At 43.4% G+C, this 17,608-nt stretch overlaps 1 non-coding gene across 1 annotated transcript; it reads left to right on the top strand.

Annotated features, from left to right (window-relative positions):
* The first annotated feature begins 1,049 nt into the window (after positions 1 to 1,049).
* On the top strand, positions 1,050 to 1,122 carry trnas-acu (transfer RNA serine (anticodon ACU)). The gene has a single exon. It is a non-coding gene; the product is annotated as a tRNA-Ser (tRNA).
* Positions 1,123 to 17,608: the final 16,486 nt, after the last annotated feature.

Here is a 17,608-nt window from a genome sequence, read left to right on the forward strand (position 1 = left end):
TACGGGCCCACGCACGCAAACAGGCAAGCGCGTGACGTCACGCATGGTGCCACCCACATATTTGTGTCAACTACTATTACTACGGTTGTATGGCGGCCCCGTGGATCAGTGGTTAGGGCATTGGCTTAGTAAGCCAGGTTTTGTGGGTTCGAATCCCACTAGGGTCTCAACTCCAACCGTTCCCTTCCCCATTAATTTCAGTTTTCATTGAAATCGTCTTCTATCAAAAGTGCTCCAAACTAACTGGAATCAAGCAAAAGTGTTGATTTTAGAGCTGTTTTAATTATTTTTATTAATTTTTTATTTTTGGGAGAAAAGACTTCGGGTGAGGAGGAGGCGACGCTTCGTAGCCAACCAACTGTTAACTGCTAACGCTAGCTAGCCTCTATGGCTATCTGCACTTTTAGCTCATCTTTTAATCCACCATCATCCATCATTCGTAACTTCAAAATGTTGTCGTGTTCATCGGGAAGTCAACTCCAACAAACAAATCCACAAAAGAAAACTTTCTCATCGCTCTGTCAATGCCCACGCACGCAAATACGCATGTGACGTCACGCACGGTCCCGCCCACATGTGTGTCAACCTTCTCAAGTATGAGCCATGTTGACCGTGGGTCAGTGTTACAGCGTTGCTTTCGTATTCCAGAGGTTGTGGGTTCATATCCCGCTGATCACTCCCATTCATCCCTGACTTTTCCTTCCTTTTCATCTTTTTTGCACCATTCTTGCCATTCATTCTTTTGTCTTTTCTTCCATTGTTATACTCCCTCTCTTTTCTTAATTTCACACTTTCCCACATCATCCTTTCCTTTTTCATGCCTTATCTTCTCTTCCATCCTTCCAGCCGTTCGTAACTTCAAAATGTTGCCGTGTACATCGGGAACTCATCCCCAACAAACAAATTGACAAAAACAAAACTTTCTCATCTTTCTTTTACACCGCTTTGAAGAATTTACGGGCCCGCGCACGCAAACACGCAAGCACGTGACGTCACGCATGGTGCCACCCACATATTTGTGTCAACTACTATTACTCTGAATGTATGGCGGCCCCGTGGCTCAGCGGTTAGGGCATTGGCCTACTGAGCCAGGGTTTGTGGGTTTGAATCCCACTAGGGCCTCAACTCCAAGCGTTCCCTTCCCTATTAATTTCAGTTTTCATTGAAATCGTCTTTTATCAAAAGTGCTCCAAACTAACTGGAATCAAGCAAAAGTGTTGATTTTGGAGCTGTTTTAATTATTTTTATTTTTTGGAGAAAAGACTTCGGGTGAGGAGGAGGCGATGCTTCGTAGCCGACCAACTGTTGACTGCTAACCCTAGCTAGCCTCTATGGCTATCTGCACTTTTAGCTCATCTTTTTATCCACCATCATCCATCATTCGTAACTTCAAAATGTTGTCGTGTTCATCGGGAAGTCAACCCCAACAAACAAATCAACAAAAGAAAACTTTCTCATCGCTCTGTCAATGCCCGCGCACGCAAATACGCATGCTACGTCACGCACGGTCCCGCCCACATGTGTGTCAACCTTCTCAAGTATGAGCCGTGTTGACCGTGGGTCAGTGGTTAGAGCGTTGCTTTCGTAATCCAGAGGTTGTGGGTTCATATCCCGCTGATCACTCCATTCCCATTCATGCCTGACCTTTTCATCTTTTTTGCACCATTCTTGCCATTCATCCTTTTGTCTTTTCTTCCATTGTTATACTCCCTCTCTTTTCTTAATTTCACACTTTCCCACATCATCCTTTCCTTTTTCATGCCTTATCTTCTCTTCCATCCTTCCTGCCGTTCGTAACTTCAAAATGTTGCCGTGTACATCGGGAACTCATCCCCAACAAACAAATCGACAAAAGCAAAACTTTCTCATCTTTCTTTTACACCGCCTTGAAGAATTTACGGGCCCACGCACGCAAACACGCAAGCATGTGACGTCACGCATGGTGCCACCCACATATTTGTGTCAACTATTATTACTATAATTGTATGGCGGCCCCGTGGATCAGCGGTTAGGGCATTGGCCTAGTGAACGAGGTTTTGTGGGTTCGAATCCCACTAGGGCCTCAACTCCAAGCGTTCCCTTCCCTGTTAATTTCAGTTTTCATTGAAATCGTCTTTTATCAAAAGTGCTCCAAACTAACTGGAATCAAGCAAAATTGTTGATTTTTGAGCTGTTTTAATTATTTTTATTAATTTTTTATTTTTTGGAGAAAAGACTTCGGGTGAGGAGGAGGCGACGCTTCGTAGCCGACCAACTGTTGACTGCTAACGCTAGCTAGCCTCTTTGGCTATCTGCACTTTTAGCTCATCTTTTCATCCACCATCATCCATCATTCGTAACTTCAAAATGTTGTCGTGTTCATCGGGAAGTCAACCCCAACAAACAAATCAACAAAAGAAAACTTTCTCATCGCTCTGTCAATGCCCGCGCACGCAAATACGCATGTGACGTCACGCACGGTCCCGCCCACGTGTGTCAACCTTCTCAAGTATGAGCCGTGTTGACCGTGGGTCAGTGGTTAGAGCGTTGCTTTCGTAATCCAGAGGTTGTGGGTTCATATCCCGCTGATCACTCCCATTCATCCCTGACCTTTTCATCTTTTTCGCACCATTCTTGCCATTCATTCTTTTGTCTTTTCTTCCATTGTTATATCCCTCTCTTTTCTTAATTTCACACTTTCCCACATCATCCTTTCCTTTTTCATGCCTTATCTTCTCTTCCATCGTTCCAGCCGTTCGTAACTTCAAAATGACCGTGTACATCGGGAACTCATCCCCAACAAACAAATTGACAAAAACAAAACTTTCTCAACTTTCTTTTACACCGCCTTGAAGAATTTACGGGCCCACGCACGCAAACACGCAAGCACGTGACGTCACGCATGGTGCCACCCACATATTTGTGTCAACTACTATTACTATGATTGTATGGCGGCCCCGTGGATCAGCGGTTAGAGAATTGGCTTAGTGAGCCAGGTTTTGTGGGTTCGAATCCCACAAGGGCCTCAACTCCAACCGTTCCCTTCCCCATTAATTTCAGTTTTCATTGAAATCGTCTTTTATCAAAAGTGCTCCAAACTAACTGTAATCAAGCAAAAGTGTTGATTTTGGAGCTGTTTTAATTATTTTATTTTTTGGAGAAAAGACTTCGGGTGAGGAGGAGGCGACGCTTCGTAGCCGACCAACTGTTGACTGCTAACGCTAGCTAGCCTCTATGGCTATCTGCACTTTTAGCTCATCTTTTCATCCACCCATCTTTCCTTCTTCATTTCCATATTTCCTTCCTTTTCATCCACCGGTCTTTCCTTGAGTCCTTCCTTTCCTTCTCTTCTACCCATCTTTCCTTTAGATCCTTCCCTTTTCATCTTCTCTTCCATCCTTCATTTCCTCCATATTTGTCCCTTTTCACCACCCGTCTGTTCTTGTTCATCCTTCTTCTTCTTTTCAATCTTCTCTTCTATCCTTCATTCTATATTTCTTTCCTTGAGTTCATCCTTCTTTTCCATATTTCCTTCTCTTCTCATCCACCCGTCTTTCCTTCAATCCTTCCCTTCCTTATCATCTTCTCTTCCATCCTTCATTTCCATATTTTCCTCGCTTTTCATCTTTCCTTCCCTTTTCCTTGAGTTCATCCTTCATCTTCCATCTTTCCTTGAGTTCATCCTTTCCTTCTTTTTCATCTTTTCATCACCCATCTTTCCTTTATTTCCATAATTCTTTCCTTGAGTTCATTCTTTTCCATATTTCCTTCCCTTTTCATCCACCCGTCTTTCCTTGAGTCCATCCTTTCCTTCTCTTCCGTCCTTCATTTCTTCCATCTTTTTCTTCTCATTCTTTCTTTTTCATCCTTCCATTCCAGCCGTGTTTTTCTTGTCCTTCCTTTACCTTCTTTTCATCTATTTATCCACCCATCTTTCCTTTATTTCCATTTTACCTTCCCTTTTCATCCACCCATCTTTTCCATATTTCCTTCTCTTTTCATCCACCCATCTTTTCCTTCCTTCTTTCCATATTTCCTTCCCTTTTCATCCACCCGTCTGTTCTTGTTCACCTCCTTCTCTCATCTCTCTTCCATCCTTCATTTTCATATGCTTTCCTTGAGTTCATCCTTTCCTTCTTTTCATCACCCCCTTTCCTTTCCTTCATTTCCATATTTTTCTCCTTTTCATCAACCCGTCTTTCCTGAGTCAACCTTTCCTTCTCTTCCGTACTTCATTTCTTCCATTCCACCCGTGGTTCCTTGTTAATCCTTTACCTTCTTTTTCATTTATTTATCCACCCATCTTTCCTTTTTCCATTTTACCTACCCTTTTTACCACCCATCTTTTCCATATTCCTTCTCTTTTCATCCACCCATCTTTTCCTTCCTTCATTTCCAATTTCCTTCCTTTTCATCCACCCATCTGTTCTTTGTTCATCCTTCTCTTCAATCTTTCATTTCCATATTTCTTTCCATGAGTTCACCCCTTCCTTCTTTTCATCTACCCATCTTTCCTTCCCTTTTCATCCACCCGTCTTTCCTTGAGTCCATCCTTTCCTTCTCTTCTGTCCTTTATCCTTTACCATCTATTTATTCACCCATCTTTCTTTTATTTCCATCCCTTTTCATCCACTCATCTGTCCTTCAGTTCATCCTTTCCTTAGTAATCCTACTTTATCCCCCTATTCATTTTCCGTTTGGTCATTTCCACCAAATCATGTCATTGTTACCCTTCTTGAACCCTTTTATCGGCAATGTTCTTCCTTCTTTACCTTGTCCAGGGAATTATCCAGCTTTCAATGTAGTTGAATACAATTCCTGCCTTTTATTCCATTCCATTTCGATTGCTGTATTTGCACTCCTCTTTTCTTCAGTCCCTTCTATGTTATTTTTCTCTTCCTTCCAATTTTAGAGTCCAATTAATGTCGCCTTTTGTTAGGAGGAGAGGACTCCACACAGGGAGGGGGCGGGGCTCAACCGGATCCTCAGAACGCGAAAGGCCTCACGCCTCTCCCAACTGACTCATGTGCTGTCCCCTTTGTCTCAGCCTTTCTGCTCTACTTTTAACCTCGGAACTTCAAAATGTTTGCCGTGTACACCTGGAATTCACCCCCCCAAACAACTCGACAAAAAAAAAAACTTTTCTCATCTTTCTTTTTACACCGCCTTGAAGAATTTACAGGCCCCGCACGCAAACACGCAAGCACGTGACATCACGCATGGTGCCCACCCGCATATTTGTGTCAACTACAACCCTATGATGGTATGGTGCTCTCGTGGCTCAAGGGTTAGGGCATGACACCAGTGAGCCTGGGTTGTGTGAGTTCGAATCCCACTAGGGCCTCAACTCCAACCATTCACTTCTCTTCCCTATTAACTTCTGTTTTCATTGAAATCGTCTTTTATCAAAAGTGCTCCAAACTTTTGATTTCTTCAAAAGTACTCGATACCACTCAAACAAAAGTACTCTCATCTTCATTTAGCAAAAGCACTTGAAATACGCATGCTACGTCACGCACGGTCCCGCCCACATGTGTGTCAACCTTCTCAAGTATGAGCCGTGTTGACCGTGGGTCAGTAGTTAGAGCGTTGCTTTCGTAATCCAGAGGTTGTGGGTTCATATCCCGCGGATCACTCCAATCCCATTCATTCCTGACCTTTCCTTCTTTCATCTTTTTCGCACCATTCTTGCCATTCATCCTTTTTGTCTTTTCTCCATTGTTATACTCCCTCTCTTTTCTTAATTTCACACTTTCCCACATCATCCTTTCCTTTTTCATGCCTTATCTTTCTCTTCCATCCTTCCTGCCGTTCGTAACTTCAAATGTTGCCGTGTACATCGGGAACTCATCCCCAACAAACAAATTGACAAAAACAAAACTTTCTCATCTTTTCTTTTTCACCCGCCTTGAAGAATTTACGGGCCCACGCATGCAAACACGCAAGCATGTGACGTCACGCATGTGTGCCCACCCACATAATTTGTGTCAACTACTATTACTATGATTGTATGGGCGGCCCCGTGGATCAGCGCGGTTAGGGCAATTGGCCTAGTGATCCAGGGTTTTTGAGTTCGAATCCCACTAGGGCCTCAACTCCACCATTCGTTCTCTTTCCCTAATTAACTTTCTGTTTTCATTTAAATCGTCTTTTATCAAAAGTGCTCCAAACTTTTGATTTCAAAAGTCCTCGATACCACTCAACAAAAGTCTCTCACTCTTCATTTAGCAAAAGCACTTGAACTTTTTTTTCCTCAAACTACTCTTAAGATCTTATTTTACTTGACTAATCTTCATTTCTAGAAAGAAAGAACAACCTCTCCGAAAACAAAATTACAATTGCGCATTTCACTTTTCATCCGGGTTTTTCCTCTCCACTTCTTTTTATCGTGCCCACTTCGCCTTTGATTTCGAGTGAGGAATTCGAGTCTCCAGGATTTTCCGACATGCATTGCGAAAGATATCCTTCGTTTGCTCTTTCCGGGTTGCTTGAAAGAGCAAATGGAGAAACGACTGGTAACTTCAATTCAAGTGTGTGTACATTTGCCACTTCCGCGGATCTCTCGCGGTGAACTTATAAAATAACTTTAGCTTGAACGTTCGTAACTTCAAAATGTTGTCGTGTTCATCGGGAAGTCACCCCCAACAAACAAATCAACAAAAGAAAACTTTCTCTCATCGTCTGTCAATGCCCGCGCACGCAAATACGCACGTGACGACGGCACGGTCCCGCCCACATGTGTGTCAACCTTCTCAAGTATGAGCTGTGTTGACCGTGGGGTCAGTGGTTAGGGCGTTGCTTTCGTAATCCAGAGGTTGTTGGGTTCGTATCCCGCTGATGATGCCACTCCCATTCATGCCTGACCTTTCCTTCCTTTTCATCTTTTTCGCACCATTCTTGCCATTCATTCTTTTGTCTTTTCTTTTGTTGTAATCCCTCTCTTTTCTTAATTTCACACTTTCTCCATCATCCCTTCCTTTTTCATGCCTTATCTTTTCTCTTCCATTCTTCCAGCCGTTCGTAACTTCAAATGTTGCCGTGTACATCGGGAACTCATCCCAACAAACAAATTGACAAAAACAAAACTTCTCATCTTTCTTTTACACCGCCTTGAAGAATTTACGGGCCCACGCACGCAAACACTCAAGCACGTGACGTCATGCATGGCTTTCACCACGTATTTGTGTCCAACTACTATTACTATGATTGTATGGCGTCCCCGTGGATCAGCGGTTAGGGCATTGGCTTAGTGAGCCAGGGTTGTGGGTTCAAATCCCCCTAGGGCCTCAACTCCACCCTTCCCTATTAATTTCAGTTTTCATTGAAATCGTCTTTTATCAAAGTGCTCCAAACTAACTGGAATCAGCAAAGTCTTGATTTTGGAGCTGTTTTAATTATTTTTTATTTTTGGAGAAAAGACTTCGGGTGAGGAGGAGGCGACGCTTCGTAGCCCGACCAACTGTTGACTGCTAACCCGAGCTAGCCTCTATGGCTATCTGCACTTTTAGCTCATCTTTTTATCCACCATCATCCATCATTCGTAACTTCAAAATGTTGTGTCGTGTTCATCGGGAAGTCAACCCCAACAAACAAATCAACAAAGAAGAAACTTTCTCATCGCTCTGTCAATGCCCGCCGCCACGCAAATACGCATGCTACGTCACGCACGGTCCGCCCCACATGTGTGTCAACCTTCTCAAGTAGGAGCCGTGTTGACCGTGGTCAGTGGTTAGAGCGTTGCTTTCGTAATCCAGAGGTTGTGGGTTCATATCCCGCTGATCACTCGCCTCCCATTCATGCCTGACCTTTCCTTCCTTTCATCTTTTTTCGCACCATCTTGCCATTCATCCTTTTGTCTTTTCTTCCATTGTTATACTCCCTCTCTTTTTCTTAATTTCACACTTTCCCACATCATCCTTTCCTTTTTCATGCCTTTCTTCTCTTCATCTCTTCCCAGCCGTTCGTAACTTCAAAATGTTGCCCGTGTACCATCGGGAACTCATCCCAACAAACAAATTGACAAAAACAAAAACTTTCTCATCTTTTCTTTTACCCGCCTTGAAGAATTTACGGGCCCACGCACGCAAACACGCAAGCACGTGACGTCATGCATGGTGCCACCCACATATTTGTGTCAACTACTATTCTTATGATTTTGTTATGGCGGCCGCGTGGATCAGTGGTTAGGGAATTGGCTTAGTGAGCCAGGGTTTGTGGGTTCCAATCCCACTAGGGCCTCAACTCCAACCCTTCCCTATTAATTTCAGTTTTCATTGAAATCGTCTTTTATCAAAAGTGCGCCAAACTATGGAATTCAAGCAAAAGTGTTGCTTTTGGAGCTGGTTTAATTATTTTTATTTTTTGGAAGAAAGACTTCGGTGAGGAGGAGGCGATGCTTCGTAGCCGACCAACTGTTGACTGCTAACCCTAGCTAGCCTCTATTGCTATCTGCACTTTTAGCTCATCTTTTGATCCACCATCATCCAGCATTCGTAACTTCAAAATGTTGTCGTGTTCATCGTGAAGTCAACCCCACAAACAAATCAACAAAAGAAACTTTCTCATCGCTCTGTCAATGCCCGCGCACGCAAATACGCATGCTACGTCACGCACGGTCCCGCCCACTTGTGTGGTCAACCTTCTCAAGCATGAGCCTGTTGACCCGTGGGTCAGTGGTTAGAGCGTTGCGTTCGTAATCCCAGAGGTTGTGTGGTTCATATCCCGCTGATCACTCCACTCCCATTCATGCCTGACCCTATTTCATCTTTTTTGGGCACCATTTCGTCCATTCATCCTTTTGTCTTTTCTTCCATTGTTATACTCCCTCTCTTTTCTTAATTTCACACTTTCCCACATCATCCTTTCCTTTTTCATGCCTTATCTTCTCTTCCATCTTCCAGCCGTTCGTAACTTCAAAATGTTGCCGTGTACATCGGAAACAGTCATCCCCAACAAACAATTTGACAAAAACAAACTTTCTCATCGTTCTTTTACCCGCTTTGAAGAATTTACGGCTGCCCACGCACGCAAACACGCAAGCACTTGACGTCATGCATGTGCCACCCACATATTTGTGTCAACTACTATTACTACGATTGTATGGCGGCCCCGTGATCAGCGTTAGGGGATTGGCTTAGTGAGCCAGGGTTTGTGGGTTCGAATCCCACTAGGGCCTCAACTCCAAGCGTTCCCCTCCCGTATTAATTTAGTTTTTCATTGAAATCGGTCTTTTATCAAAAGTGCTCCAAACTAACTGGAACAAGCAAAAGTGTTGATTTTGGAGCTGTTTTAATTATTTTATTTTTTGGAGAAGTACTTCGGGTGAGGAGGAGGCGACGCTTCGTAGCCGACCAACTGTTTGACTGCTAACCCGAGCTAGCCCTTGGCTATCTGCACTTTTAGCTCATCTTTTATCCACCATCATCCATCATTCGTAACTTCAAAAGTTGTCGTGTTCATCGGAAGTCAACCCCAACAAACAAATCAACAAAAGAAACAACTTTCTCATCGCTCTGGCACAATGCCCGCGCACGCAATACGCAGTGCGCAGTCACGCACGTCCCGCCCACATGTGTGTCAACCCTTCTCAAGTGTGAGCCATGTTGACCGGGGTCAGTGGTTAGAGCGTTGCTTTCGTAAATCCGAGGTTATGGGTTTCAATATCCCGCTGATCACTCCCATTCAACCCTGACTGTTCCTTCTCTTTCATCTTTTTCGCACCATTCTTGCCATTCATTCTTTTGTTGTCTTTTCCTTCGAGTGTTATACTCCCTCTCTTTTCTTTAATTTCACAACTTTCCACATCATCCATTCTTTTTTCATGCCTGATCTTCTCTTCCATCCTTCCAGCCGTTCGTAACTTCAAAATGTTGCCGTGTACATCGGGAACTCATCCCCAACAAACAATTGACAAAAACAAACTTTCTCATCTTTCTTTTACACCGCCTTGAAGAATTTACGGCGCCCACGCACCAAACACGCAAGCGCGTGACGTTCACGCATGGTGCCACCCACATATTTGTGTCAACTACTATTACTATGATTGTATGGCTGCCCCGTGGCTCATTGGCATTGTCCTATTGAGCCAGGGTTTGTGGGTTCGAATCCCACTCGGGCCTCAACTCCAAGCGTTCCCTTCCCTGTTAATTTCAGTTTTCATTGAAATCGTCTTTTATCAAAAGTGCTCCAAACTAACTGGAATCAAGCAAAATTGTTGATTTTTGAGCTGTTTTAATTATTTTTATTAATTTTTTATTTTTTGGAGAAAAGACTTCGGGTGAGGAGGAGGCGATGCTTCGTAGCCGACCAACTGTTGACTGCTAACGCTAGCTAGCCTCTTTGGCTATCTGCACTTTTAGCTCATCTTTTCATCCACCATCATCCATCATTCGTATTACTGTGATTGTATGGTGCCCCCGTGGATCAGCGGTTAGGGCATTGGCCTAGTGAGCCAGGGTTTGTGGGTTCGAATCCCACTAGGGCCTCCACTCCAAGTGTTCCCTTCCCTATTAATTTCAGTTTTCATTGAAATCGTCTTTTATCAAAAGTGCTCCAACTACGGAATCAAGCAAAAGTGTTGATATTTTGGAGCTGTTTTAATTATTTTTTATTTTTTGAGAAAAGACTTCGGGTGAGGAGGAGGCGACGCTTCGTAGCCGACCAACTGTTGACTGCTAACGCTAGCTAGCCTCTATGGCTATCTGCACTTTTAGCTCATCTTTTTCATCCACCCATCTTTCCTTTCCTTCTTTCCCATATTTCCTTCCCTTTTTCACCACCCCGTCTTTCCTTGAGTCCTTCCTTTCCTTCTCTTCACCCATCTTTCCTTTAGATTCTCCCCCATTTGTTTCTCTTCTCTTCCATCCTTCATTCCTCCATATTTTGTTCCCTTTTCACCCACCCGTCTGTTCTTGTTCATCCTTCTCTTCTTCTTTTCAATCTTCCTTCTATCCTTCATTTCCATATTTCTTTCCTTGAGTTCATCCTTCTTTTTCCATATTTCCTTCTCTTCTCTTCCACCCGTCTTTTCTTTCAATCCTTCCCTTCCTTATCATCTTCTCTTTCCATCCTTCATTTCCATATTTCCTTCGCTTTTCAATCTTTCCTTTCCCCTTTTCCCTTGAGTTCATCCTTCACTTCTTCCATCTTTCCTTGAGTTCATCCTTTCCTTCTTTTTCATCTTTTCATCCACCCTCTTTATTTCCTTTATTTCCATAATTCTTTCCTTGAGTTCATCCTTCATTTCTTTCCCTCGAGTTCATCTTTTTTCCATATTTCCCGTTCCCCCTTTTCATCCACCCGTCTTTCCTTGAGTTCATCTTTCCTTCTCTTCCATCCTTCATTTCTTCCATCGTTTCTTCTCATTCTTTCTTTTTCATCCTTCCATTCCAGCCGGTTTTTCCTTGTTCATCCTTTACCTTCTTTTTTCATCTATTTATCCACCCATCTTTCCTTTATTCCATTTTACCTTCCCTTTTCATCCCCCCATCTTTTCCATATTTTCTTCTCTTTTTCATCCACCCATCTTTCCTTTCCTTCATTTCCATATTTCCTTCCCTTTTCATCCACCCCGTCTGTTCTTGTTCATCCTTCTCTTCATCCTTCATTTCCATATGTATTTCCTTGAATTCATCCTTTCCTTCTTTTCATCCACCCATCTTTCCTTTCCTTCATTTCCATATTTCCTTCCCTTTTCATCCATCCACCCGTCTTTCCTTGAGTTCACCTTTCCTTCTCTTCCGCCTTCATTTCTTCCATCTTTTCTTCTCATTCTTTTATTTCATCCTTCCATTCAGCCGTGTTTCCTCCTTGTTCCTCCTTTACCTTCTTTTTCATCTATTTTCTCCAGCCATCTTTCCTTTATTTCCATTTTACCTTCCCTTTTCATCCATCCATCTTTTCCATATTTCCTTCTCTTTTCATCCACTCATCTGTCCTTCAGTGCATCCTTTCCTTAGTAATCTTATATTATCCCCCTATTCATTTTCCGTTTGGTCATTTCCACCAAATCATGTCATTGCTACCTTTCTTGAAACCTTTTATCGGCAATGTTCTTCCTTCTTTACCTTGTCCAGGTAATTATCCAGCCTTCAATGTAGTTGAATACAATTCCTCGCCTTTTTTCTTCCATTCCATTGCTGTATTTGCACTCTCTTTTCTTCAGTTCCCTTCTATGTTATTTTCTCTTCCTTCCAATTTAGAGTCCATTATGTCGCCTGTTTCTTAGGAAGAGAGGACTCCACACAGGGAGGGGGCGGGGCTCGAACCCGGGTCCTCAGAACCGAAAGGCCAACGCTCTACCAACTGAGCTATTTGCTGTCCCTGTGTCTCAGCCTTTCTGCTGCTCTACTTTTAAACCTTCGGAACTTCAAAATGTTGCCGTGTACATCTGGAATTCACCCCCAACAAACAACTCGACAAAAAAAAAACTTTCTCATCTTTCTTTTACACCGCCTTGAAGAATTTACAGGCCCACGCACGCAAACACGCAATTACGTTACATCACGCATGGTGCCACCCGCATATTTGTGTCAACTACAACCCCTATGATGGTATGGCGCTCTCGTGGCTCAGTGGTTAGGGCAATGACCTAGTGAGCCTGGGTTTGTGAGTTCGAATCCCACTAGGGCCTCAACTCCAACCATTCGCTTCTCTTCCCTATTAACTTCTGTTTTCATTGAAATTGTCTTTTATCAAAAGTGCTCCAAACTTTTGATTTCTTCAAAAGTACTCGATACCACTCAAACAAAAGTACTCTCATCTTCATTTAGCAAAAGCACTTGAACTTTTTTTTTCTCAAAACTACTCTTAAGATCTTATTTTACTTGACTAATCTTCATTTCTAGAAAGAAAGAAACAACCTCTCCGAAAACAAAATTACAATTGCGCATTTCACTTTTCATCCGGGTTTTTCTTCTCCACTTCTTTTTATCGTGCCCACTTCGCCCTTTGATTTCGAGTGAGGAATTCGAGTCTCCAGGATTTTCCGACATGCATTGCGAAAGATATCCTTCGTTTGCTCTTTCCGGGTTGCTTGAAGAGCAAATGGAGAAACGACTGGTAACTTCAATTCAAGTGTGTGTACATTTGCCACTTCCGCGGACTTCGCGGTGAAACTTTTCATAATAACTTTAGCTTGAACGTTCGTAACTTCAAAATGTTGTCGTGTTCATCGGGAAGTCACCCCCAACAAACAAATCAACAAAAGAAAACTTTCTCATCGCTCTGTCAATGCCCGCGCACGCAAATACGCACGTGACGACATGCACGGTCCCGCCCACATGTGTGTCAACCTTCTCAAGTATGAGCTGTGTTGACCGTGGGTCAGTGGTTAGGGCGTTGCTTTCGTAATCCAGAGGTTGTGGGTTCGTATCCCGCTGATGACGCCACTCCCATTCCTGCCTGACCTTTCCTTCCTTTTCGCACCATTCTTGCCATTCATTCTTTTGTCGTTTCTTCTTCCATTGTTTGTCATCCCTCCTCTTTTCTTAATTTCACACTTTCTCCCATCCTCCTTTCCTTTTTCATGCCTTATCTCTTCTCTTCCATTCTTCCAGCCGTTCGTAACTTCAAAATGTTGCCGTGTACAATCGGAACTCATCCCCAACAAACAAATTGACAAAAACAAAACTTTCTCATCTTTCTTTTACAACCGCCTTGAAGAATTTACGGGCCCACGCACGCAACAGGCAAGCGCGTGACGTCACGCATGGTGCCACCCACATATTTGTGTCAACTACTATTATTATGATTGTATGGTGGCCCCGTGGATCAGCGGTTAGGGCATTGGCTTAGTGACCAGGGTTTTGTGGGTTCCATCCCACTAGGGTCTAACTTCAAACCATTCCCTTCCCTATTAATTTCAATTTCAGTTTTCATTGAAATCGTCTTTTATCAAAAGTGCTCCAAACTAACTGGAATCAAGCAAAAGTGTTGATTTTGGAGCTGTTTTAATTATTTTTTTTTTTGGAGAAAAGACTTCGGGTGAGGAAAGGCGACGCTTCGTAGCCGACCAACTGTTGACTGCTAACCCGAGCTAGCCTCTATGGCTATCTGCACTTTTAGCTCATCTTTTATCCACCATCTCCATCATTCGTAACTTCAAAATGTTTGTCGTGTTCATCGGGAAGTCAACCCCAACAAACAAATCAACAAAAGAAAACTTTCTCATCGCTCTGTCAATGCCCGCGCACGCAAATACGCATGCTACGTCACGCACGGTCCCCCCCGCCCACCATGTGTGTCAACCTTCTCAAGTATGAGCCGTGTTGACCGTCGGTCAGTGGTTAGATCGTTGCTTTTGTAATCCAGAGGTTGTGGGTTCATATCCCGCTGATCACTCCACTCCCATTCATGCCTGACCTTTCCTTCCTTTTCATCTTTTTCACACCATTCTTGCCATTCATCCTTTTGTCTTTTCTTCCATTGTTTATACTCCCTCTCTTTTCTTAATTTCACACTTTCCCACATCATCCTTTCCTTTTTCCATGCCTTATCTTCTCTTCCATCCTTCCTGCCGTTCGTAACTTCAAATTGTTGCTTGTGTACATCGGGAACTCATCCCCAACAAACAATTGACAAAACAAAACTTTCAGAAATTTCTTTTACACTGCCTTGAAGAATTTTCGGGCCCATGCACGCAAACACGCAAGCATGTGACGTCATGCATGGTGCCACCCACATATTTGTGTCAACTACTATTACTATTATTGTATGGCTACCCCGTGGCTCAGCGGTTAGGGCATTGGCCTAGTGAGCCAGGGTTTGTCGGTTCGAATCCCACTCGGGCCTCAGCTCCAAGCGTTCCCTTCCCTATTAATTTCAGTTTTCATTGAAATCGTCTTTCATCAAAAGTGCTCCAAACTAACTGGAATAGAGCAAAAGTGTTGATTTTGGAGCTGTTTAATTATTTTTATTTTTTGGAGAAAAGACTTCGGGTGAGGAGGAGGCGACGCTTTCGTAGCCGCCAACTGTTTACTGCTAATGCTAGCTAGCCTCTATGGCTATCTGCACTTTTAGCTCATCTTTTCATCCACCATCATCCATCATTCGTACTTCAAAATGTTGTCGTGTTCATGGGAAGTCAACCCCACAACAAATCAACAAAGAAAACTTTCTCATCGCTCTGTCAATGCCCCGCGCACGCAATACGCATGTGTGACGTCACGCACGGTCCCCGCCCACATGTGTGTCACCTTCTCAAGTAAGAGCCATGTTGACCGTGGTCAGTGGTTAGAGCGTTGCTTTCGTAATGCAGAGGTTGTTGGTTCATATCCCGCTGATCACTACCCCCATTCATTCCTGACCTTTCTTCTTTTTTCGCGCCATTCATTCTTTTGTCTTTTTCTTCCATTGTTTTATACTCCCTCTTTTTTCTTAATTTCACACTTTCCCACATCATCCTTTCCCTTTTCATGCCTTATCTTCTCTTCCATCCTTCCTGCCGTTCGTAACTTCAAAATGTTGCCGTGTACATCGGGAACTCATCCCCAACAAACAAATTGACAAAAACAAAACTTCTCATCTTTCTTTTACACCCACCGCCTTGAAGAATTTACGGGCCCACGCACGCAAACACGCAAGCATGTGACGTCACGCATGGTGCCACCCACATATTTGTGTCAACTACTATTACTATAATTGTATGGCGGCCCCGTGGATCAGCGGTTACTTGATTGGCCTAGTGAGCCAGGGTTTGTGGGTTCGAATCCCACTAGGGCCTCAACTCCAAGCGTTCTCTTCCCTATTAATTTCAGTTTTCATTGAAATCGTCTTTTATCAAAAGTGCTCCAAACTAACTGGAATCAAACAAAAGTGTTGATTTTGGAGCTGTTTTAATTATTTTTATTTTTTTTTTATTTTTTGGAGAAAAGACTTCGGGTGAGGAGGAGGCGACGCTTCGTAGCCGACCAACTGTTGACTGCTAACGCTAGCTAGCCTCTATGGCTATCTGCACTTTTAGCTCATCTTTTCATCCACCATCATCCATCATTCGTAACTTCAAAATGTTGTCGTGTTCATCGGGAAGTCAACCCCAACAAACAAATCAACAAAAGAAAACTTTCTCATCGCTCTGTCAATGCCCGCGCACGGTCCCGCCCACATGTGTGTCAACCTTCTCAAGTATAAGCCGTGTTGACCGTGGGTCAGTGGTTAGAGCGTTGCTTTCGTAATCCAGAGGTTGTGGGTTCATATCCCGCTGATCACTCCCATTCATCCCTTCCTTTTCATCTTTTTTGCACCATTCTTGCCATTCATTCTTTTGTTTTTTCTTCCATTGTTATACTCCCTCTCTTTTCTTAATTTCACACTTTCCCACATCATCTTTTCCTTTTTCATGCCTTATCTTCTCTTCCATCCTTCCTGCCGTTCGTAACTTCAAAATGTTGCTGTGTACATCGGGAACTCATCCCCAACAAACAAATTGACAAAAACAAAACTTTCAGAAATTTCTTTTACACCGCCTTGAAGAATTTACGGGCCCACGCACGCAAACACGCAAGCATGTGACGTCACGCATGGTGCCACCCACATATTTGTGTCAACTACTATTACTATGATTGTATGGCTGCCCCGTGGCTCATTGGCATTGTCCAAGTGAGCCAGGGTTTGTGGGTTCGAATCCCACTCGGGCCTCAACTCCAAGCGTTCCCTTCCCTATTAATTTCAGCTTTCATTGAAATCGTCTTTTATCAAAAGTGCTCCAAACTAACTGGAATCAAACAAAAGTGTTGATTTTGGAGCTGTTTTAATTATTTTTATTTTTTTTTTTATTTTTTGGAGAAAAGACTTCGGGTGAGGAGGAGGCGACGCTTCGTAGCCGACCAACTGTTGACTGCTAACGTTAGCTAGCCTCTATGGCTATCTGCCACTTTAGCTCATCTTTTCATCCACCATCATCCATCATTCGTAACTTCAAAATGTTGTCGTGTTCATCGGGAAGTCAACCCCAACAAACAAATCAACAAAAGAAAACTTTCTCATCGCTCTGTCAATGCCCGCGCACGCAAATACGCATGTGACGTCACGCACGGTCCCGCCCACATGTGTGTCAACCTTCTCAAGAATGAGCCATGTGGGTCAGTGGTTAGAGCGTTGCTTTCGTAATCCAGAGGTTGTGGGTTCATATCCCGCTGATCACTCCCATGCATCCATGACTTTTCCTTCCTTTTCATCTTTTTTGCACCATTCTTGCCATTCATTCTTTTGTCTTTTCTTCCATTGTTATACTCCCTCTCTTTTCTTAATTTCACACTTTCCCACATCATCCTTTCCTTTTTCATGCCTTATCTTCTCTTCCATCCTTCCAGCCGTTCGTAACTTCAAAATGTTGCCGTGTACATCGGGAACTCATCCCCAACAAACAAATTGACAAACAAAAACTTTCTCATCTTTCTTTTTTTACACCGCCTTGAAGAATTTACGGGCCCACGCATGCAACAACAAGCTCGTGACGTCACGCATGGTTCCCACCCACATATTTGTGTCAACTACTATTACTATGATTGTATGGTGGCCCCGTGGATCAGCGTTAGGGCATTGGCTTAGTGAGCCAGGGTTTTGGGTTCCAATCCCACTAGGGCCTCAACTCCAAGCGTTCCCTTCCCTATTAATTTCAGTTTTCATTGAA

This window comes from Syngnathoides biaculeatus, unplaced genomic scaffold, assembly GCF_019802595.1.
Source record: "Syngnathoides biaculeatus isolate LvHL_M unplaced genomic scaffold, ASM1980259v1 ctg188_pilon_pilon, whole genome shotgun sequence".
Taxonomy (NCBI): domain Eukaryota; kingdom Metazoa; phylum Chordata; class Actinopteri; order Syngnathiformes; family Syngnathidae; genus Syngnathoides; species Syngnathoides biaculeatus.